This window comes from Tupaia chinensis, unplaced genomic scaffold, assembly GCF_000334495.1.
Source record: "Tupaia chinensis unplaced genomic scaffold, TupChi_1.0 Scaffold143845_1, whole genome shotgun sequence".
In the NCBI taxonomy this organism is placed as follows: Eukaryota; Metazoa; Chordata; class Mammalia; order Scandentia; family Tupaiidae; genus Tupaia; species Tupaia belangeri.
In genome coordinates this window covers 537746-544641 of record NW_006203696.1, presented here as the reverse complement: position 1 = coordinate 544641, position 6896 = coordinate 537746, and the positions used below count along the sequence as shown (strand labels likewise).

The 6896-nt window shown below is 61.4% G+C and overlaps 1 protein-coding gene across 2 annotated transcripts in view; it reads right to left on the bottom strand.

The window, feature by feature from the left end:
* The window catches only part of OLFM1 (olfactomedin 1), a 40082-nt gene that overhangs the window by 32232 nt on the left and 954 nt on the right, over window positions 1–6896 (bottom strand). The gene's annotated exons all lie outside the window — the stretch shown is intronic.

Genomic DNA, 6896 nt, shown 5'->3' with positions numbered 1-6896 from the left:
AGAGAGAGCCAGAGAGTGGAGAGACAGAAGGGAGAGACAGGAAACACAGAGATAGAAAGAGAACGAGAGACAGAGAGCCCAAGAGCTACCACTGGGAGCTCCCTCTGGTCCTTGACCCTGTAGAGGTGTGTCTTGTTCACTTTCTTTGCGGGAGAAAGGACGTCCTTGGAGCAGGGAAAGGCTTGGCCCATGCTGGGTAGCTTGGGAGGGGACCACGGCCCCTGGGCATTGTCTTTTGCAGGGCAGAGGCCCCTGGTGAGCCATGTTCCTCACCGGCCCTCTCCACAGCCTCTGGGCTCACAGACAGGATGCACGGCCCTGTGGCTCCTGCAGGATGATCGTCTCCTCGGCCTGACTCCATATGCCTCACAGCACCTGGGTGGGCCGAGGCGTCCCCTGTCCCGTGGCCCTGAGCTTGGCTGTGTGACTTGCCACTCTGGCCAGTGGAAGGCGTCCGTGTGGCTTTCAGAGCCACACGAGTCTCACAGCCTTGCTCTGCTCATCCCAGGAGGAGGTGTGTCTAGCCGTGCCCCGGGAAAGACGCTGGGGTGAGAAGCATGTGGGGCCGTGGCATGCCCTGCACTGGGGCACGTTGGCACAGCCAGTGAGAGCGAGCGAGCGCTGGCTCCTTCTGGGACAGCTTTCTCTGAGCCCTGCCCTCCTGCTGGCCTCTCGGGTTCAAGCCGTTCAGTCTCCCAGGGGCCAGGGGCCAGGGGCCAGGGGCCAGTGTCATCCTAGGAGGACACTCTGCGGACCTGGCTGAGACTGGGAGGCTGCTTTTTCAAACCAAGTCACGCTCTGCCCTGCCTCCAGCTGTCAGCCGGTGCCAGTTCGGCATGGCCTTCTCCCTCAGCCCCTCACACTCCCATCTTCTCTCTGGCGAGTCCCACACTGCTTTCACATACGTGGCCACAGACTGGCTCTAGGCCCAGGGGAAGCCACCGCTCCACGTCCCCTGAGCTGCCTGCTAGAAATGGGTTCCAGTTCCAGGAGTGGCCCTTGAAGAGCGTGAGCGGTGACAGACATAGCAGCCCTGAGCCGAGCTCGGGCTTATGGGCGTGGATGCTGCCCCTCCTGTGTGGCCGGGAGCGAGCTCAGTGCGACTACTACTGAGCCTGCCATTCCTCTGAAGAAGGCCACCCACCCTCGGGGAAGGGGCGTCATTAGACAGCACTGATGGTAGGACCCGGGCCCAGTGGGTGCGTGTGACACACCGGTGATGTGTCTGCCCGCAGCTCAGAACCAGTTCTGGGGACGAGGAGCTCTGCACCCCAAGGACTCAGTCTCTGCGCACGGCAGCTCCTCAGGACGTGCCCACCCCATATGCTCCTTGGAGACTTTGCTAGTGACCCCGGAAAGGACTGGCGCTGTCCCGAGAGCTCTGCCACTGCCGAGCTGCTCATGAAATGTAAGCGCCTGGCCTCGACCCGTGTCCCCCCCTGACGTGGCCTCTCATTGTGAATCAGCAGGCCAAGGTCCTGAGGCTGGGCAGCCCGAGAACAGGAGCTGTGTGCGCATGTGCGGGCACATCAGGGCTGTCCCAACGGGCCCCCAGGGCCACGAGGCCTCGTATCCGGAAGCAGTGCTCCCAAGCCCTGCTCCCTCCCATTTCTTTTTCTTTCTTTTGTTTAGGTTTTGTTTTTTTGTTTGTTTTTTTGTTTGTTTGTTTGTTTTTTGCTATAGGGCGTGTGCTTACCAGACAGACAGAGAGAGACATAGAGACAGAAAGCGAGAAATCACCCCCCAGGGGGGATGGTCACGCCGCAATCGCTTCTTCTCCATTCTCCTCTCGGGATCTTGGGCACACACGCTCACGTGCCCGGCGTGAGTTTTAAGCCACCGGATCCAGGATTCGACCCACGGTCGACTACATGGGAGTCCAGCGACATAGCCATTACGCTAACTGCTGGTCCCTTTATGTTTATTTTTTGAGAGCGGGAAAGGATGAGAGCTAGAGTGAGATATAGACAGTCTCACCACGCCGTGGTCCCTCGCCTTTCTCGCCAGGCAGGGTCACAAGGGCATCTGGGCACGTGAGGTCTTCAGGTCAACCCGAGTCCTGAACTGGGGGCCACCCATACAGTGGCCCTGCGGGGCCTGGCCTGTCCGAGTCCCGCCAGCAGGGGCATGCCGAAGAGCCTCCTTCCTAATGCACCCCTCTTCCTTCTCTGGCCTCGACACCGAGCATGACCTGGGGTAAGCACAGTCCCTTTCTTTCAGTACCATCCGGGAGCCATCTTGGCTGCAGAGATTAAAACAAAGGTGGTGTGTGTGCCTACTCGACCCCGAGCAGGGCAGGGCACCCTGGGTGACCCTCTCCGAGGTGGTGCCGTTCACTCTAGCCCGAGCGAGCATGAAGGCGGGAACCTGGATCTCCGCCTTGCTCAGACTCTCTGATCGGACCGTAGACCTTGCTGACTCCTCGCGTCGCCGAACGCCATCACGGGACGGGCACAGAGCAGCTCTGTGACAAGCAGGGGAAGCCGTGTCTTTCACTGCAGCCGATGGAGCGGCACATGGGCTGCTACCTGGGCGGGAGCCCTGGTGCTCCAACCTGGGTGCAGAGTGGGGGGGTGCGAGCAACACGCCTTCCTCAGACAAGAAACCAGACGAGGTGGGGTCACCACGCCCGCTGTCTTCCTGGCGTCATGTGGATGATGCCAAATGCCATGTATGGTGCACCCAGGCGCGGAGGCGGGTCAGACCCTCCAGAGATTGTAGGAGCGGCTGGCCTCCCCCGCCCCTTGTCCACACCCTGCTTCTCACTTCTTGGGCTCAAGTCGCCAAGTGAGGTGGGCCTGGACTCCTGCAGAGCCCCTGTCCTGTGCCTGAGGGAGCCCCGGAGGGCCCTGGAAGAGGACAGGCCTGGGGTCATTAGTTCTCAGTGGTAGGCGGGGGGCTTTGGCCTGGGTGTTCTGATCCCCACCAAGCACCCGTCTGCTGGCCCTGTTGCTCCCCCTTGGAAAGCCAGTGTTCAAGGCTGCAGCTGCCAGACACCGGCCACACGGCGGGAGAGCACAGTTCAGGCCCACGCAGCGTGGAGAGGCCCCGGGCCCGGCAGAGGCCCCACACTGCCTCTCTCGGCATTGGCGTGTCGGGCCGTTGTCTCTGTGTGACCTCCCACTGTCCACTGTCGGAGCGAGTGCACAGCTCGGTTTCAGGTCAGACAGACGGCACCGCCCAGGGTGGTCACTCACTTGTCCTCTCCCAGCCTCAGCGTCCTCATTTCGGGGATGAGGGCAGCACTCCGGGCTGCTGGGGCTGCTGTGGCATGGTGAGGTTAAGGCCCCACGTGGAGGTGGTCACAGGCGCACACACAGGAGCTTCGCGTTGGCCGCGTTCCCAGGGCTCCAGCTCCTGGTCAGGTGCTCACGTGCTGCCACCCGAAGAGGGACGCACTCGCTTCCGATGTCCTCGTCCTGTCTCATCCCCCGTAATGCTTGTCAGGATGCTGGCCTTGGTGACCGCAGCGGCCCTGCTCACGCGGGCGGCCGGTGGCCTTTGGTCTCGGCGTGTGAGCAGCAGCCACCGCATTTTTCCGAGCTGAAAACTGGCTCCTCTCCCTGTCAGCTCGGTACCGCCTGCCGTGGACGTAATCCAGTGGAGCTGGTAATTAGCTTCGTATTACTTTCCACGCTGATGTTGGTACCGATTCCAGGGCCTGATAACTGCAGTAGGAAGTACAGCCCGGGGCAGGAAATCACCTTTGTTTTGATCGAGAAAGGTTGGAGTCGGTGGGATGGGGAGCAAGTTACTTTAGGGGATGAAGCAGCTGCACGTGGGGGAATTTCCTGCTTCACGCCACCCACCCTGTGTCACGGGGCGTCCCCACCCAGGGAATAGGCGTTCCCCTTTCCTGGTCTGGGTGTGTGTGTCACTAGTGGCCGACTTCCGTGCCATGACTGACCACACTCACGTGTTCTGAAATAACTGCTTGAAAAGGCCTGCGTCTGCCCGCCCCTGCCCCACCTCTCAGCTGCCCCAGGCAGGTGTGTGCGAGGTAGCTGGGCTGGGGAGGTGGACGGACAGCCAGTGTGACTGCCGGGCAAAGCGTCTTCTCCGGCAGGTCATGACTTTCGGCTGCTTTTTTCCCGTTCAGCTTGTTCAGGGCAGGGGTGGAGAGTGCGCTAAACATGAGGCTGGGAGGAGATTCCGAGGGACGGTCCCGCTGGGCTTCTGAAGGCCCGAGTCTGCTCTTAGCTGGGAGTGCACTGACCCATACCTCCCAGGGTAGCCCAGGGTTCGTCTGCCTTTCCACGCGGGCCAGGACCCAGCATCCACAGTCACTCAGTCCGACCTGAGACAGCTGGTGCTCCAGAGGGTTCTCGTTTTACAGCTGAGCCTCACCAGCATGCCCAGGGACACCAGCTGGTCCAAGGGCCAGCCCCACCTGAGGAGTGCGTGGCTGACACCAGGCTCTGCTTCCATCCTAAAATAAATCGAATGTCTTCAACCTGTGCCCGCTGAGCACTGGGTATGAGAGTCCGGGCTCGGGGCCCTTCCGTCTGCAGCCCCCACTTCAGTCCTTCTTTAGCCTGTCTTCCTGCCCTGGGCTCCCTGGGAAGCCTGGATGCAACCTAGGGGCCCTGCTTGAATGTCAGCCCTGCTCCAAGGCTTCCTCCGGCTCAAGACGGCTCCCTCCCACCCATCCAGAGCACTCGGAGCCTCTCAGACAAAGGACACGGCCGGTCTTCCACAAAGCATGCTCCCCCATGTCGGCGGCTAGGCAGGGCTCCGCACCGTGGGCCCAGGTCTGGCGGAGGGGAAAGGAGCGAGTGAGCGAGAGACCAGAGGGGATGCTCAGGGGCCAGTGTAGATGCTCTGGTCTGGCCCTTCTTGCTTTAAAGGAAGTTCAGGCTCAGAGAGGTTCGGGTCACTCAGCCAGAGGCTGATGGGACAGGTAGGAATTGGCCTGGGCCGAGGTCATGCTGCAAAGCACCTGAGACTCTGCCTCTCTCACATCCAGTCCTGGGCTGGGAAGCTGGTACAAGCTTCTCAGGGGGCAGGAGGTGCCAGCCTGTCACTGGAAGTCATGGAGCAAGGCCACAGAAACGCCTTTCCGCCTGCGGCTTGTGCGAAGCTGGCTGTCAGTCCGTGGCTGGCATCCCACTGAGCGCCCCATGGAGCCATCGGAGCGGCTGGCCCTGCCACGTGCTGTGCCCCCGCCCGGCTGCTCCACCTCTCAGCGGCGTTCGTCTCACACAGGTGAAACCCGATGCTTTGACACGCTGCACCGCCATGCATGCCCACCCACAAGCTGGGTGGCCCTGGCACGGTGCCACACCCCTAGGGGGGCCTGAGATGAGCCTGTGGCCACGGAAGCAGTTTGCCCAGACAGCTGCAGCTCGGCCACTGTTTTTGAAGCTCAGAGGCATTCTACTTGTTCCCAAATGCTCAAGACACTGGCAATAAATCACTTCGGGATCAAGAAAGTGGAATTTGTTGGCGGATGTCCCCCAAAGCTCTCAGATCCAGGGCGGTCCCACCCTATGCCCACACCCATTCTCGATCCTAAGCTCCCCTTTGGAGGTCACCATTAAAGGTGAGAGGCACCTGGCTCAGCCCAGTGGGGACCACCCAGGCAGGGCCAGAGTGGCAGGGTCTCAGGAGCTGGTCGCCAAGCCAGCCACCCTCCCAGTGTCATGGACTCCAAGTGATTGGGATGATGTCAGCAGTGCGCCTCGGCTCTAACTCCCACCACAGCTAGAACACAGCTAGAACCGGCCTCTGGTGATTCTGAAAGCCGAACTTCAGAGGCCAGCCAGGGAAAGGAGGGCCGAAACTCAGGGTGGGAGAGGCCTACTGGCCAGGTGAGGGCCCCTTCACCCTGGGGCCGTGGTCCAGCCTCAGACACAGCAGCCTCTGGGGAGCCACAGTCAAGCACCTTGTTTCTCTGCCCGGGCTCCCTGCCTGGTCCTGAAGATTCTTCCCTGGTTGGGGAGCTGGCCGAGGTCCTGAAGTCAGCCTCGGGGCCCTGGCTCTAGGACCTGAGGGTGCAGGGAGCGCTGTTTCCATGGCCAGCACCTTTGGCGTGGAGGGGCAGACACCACCATCGCTGAGACCAAGCTTCTCAATGAAGCGGAACCGAAAGTTTCTGACTGATCCCATCTGGGGGATCTCTAAGAAGACAACCAGAAGACCTAGAAGGAAGGCATCGTGTGGTCCAAGGATGGAGGCTCGGATTGCCTGGGACCGGGAAGGCCCTTGAGGCTGCAGGCTCCCAGGGCAGCCACCTCCAGGGCCACCTAGAACCAGCCGTCCCTTTGCCCACAGTCTCAGCTGGGTGCAGGCACAGGGCAGCTTGCTGCAAGTCGGGACCTGCTGGGCTCTCCGCACGTGCGTGGGCTCGTCTGTGTGTGTGTGTGCACGTGTGTGTGCATCTTCCATCCACAGTGCACGGCCGCCACCCCCAGCCTTGCCTTTCCCTGGGCAAGAAAAGTTCTCTCCCAGAGGAGGGTGCCACGCGGAGCCTCCCCAGAGCCCTGCCAGTTGTCTGGGTAGCATGGTCAGGGGGCTCTAAGGGGTGGGGCTGGCAGCACACCCCGGCACAGCCGGGAGCAGGCAAGGGCTTCCAGGCACAGGGGAGCTTGTTCCAGAGCCTTCTCTGTGGCCTCCTCTGTTCTCTGGCCCTCCCTTCTCCTCTCCTTTGTTTCCTCCTTTATTCTGAGAGACAGGAAGGCAGGGAGGTAGGGTAGGGGGCTGGAGGGTGGGGCTCAGGGGGTTTCCTGGGCTTGCAACTCCACAGGGCCAGAGCCTTCAGCTCAGAGTGAGGCACAGCGGCACCACAGAAAGGGCATTTTAATGTCACTCCCGAGCAGCCGTCTCCCGAAGCTGGCAGGCTCTCCCCAGCACCCTGGTGCCAAAGCAACCCTCGCGGCTCGCGCTCACACAAAACG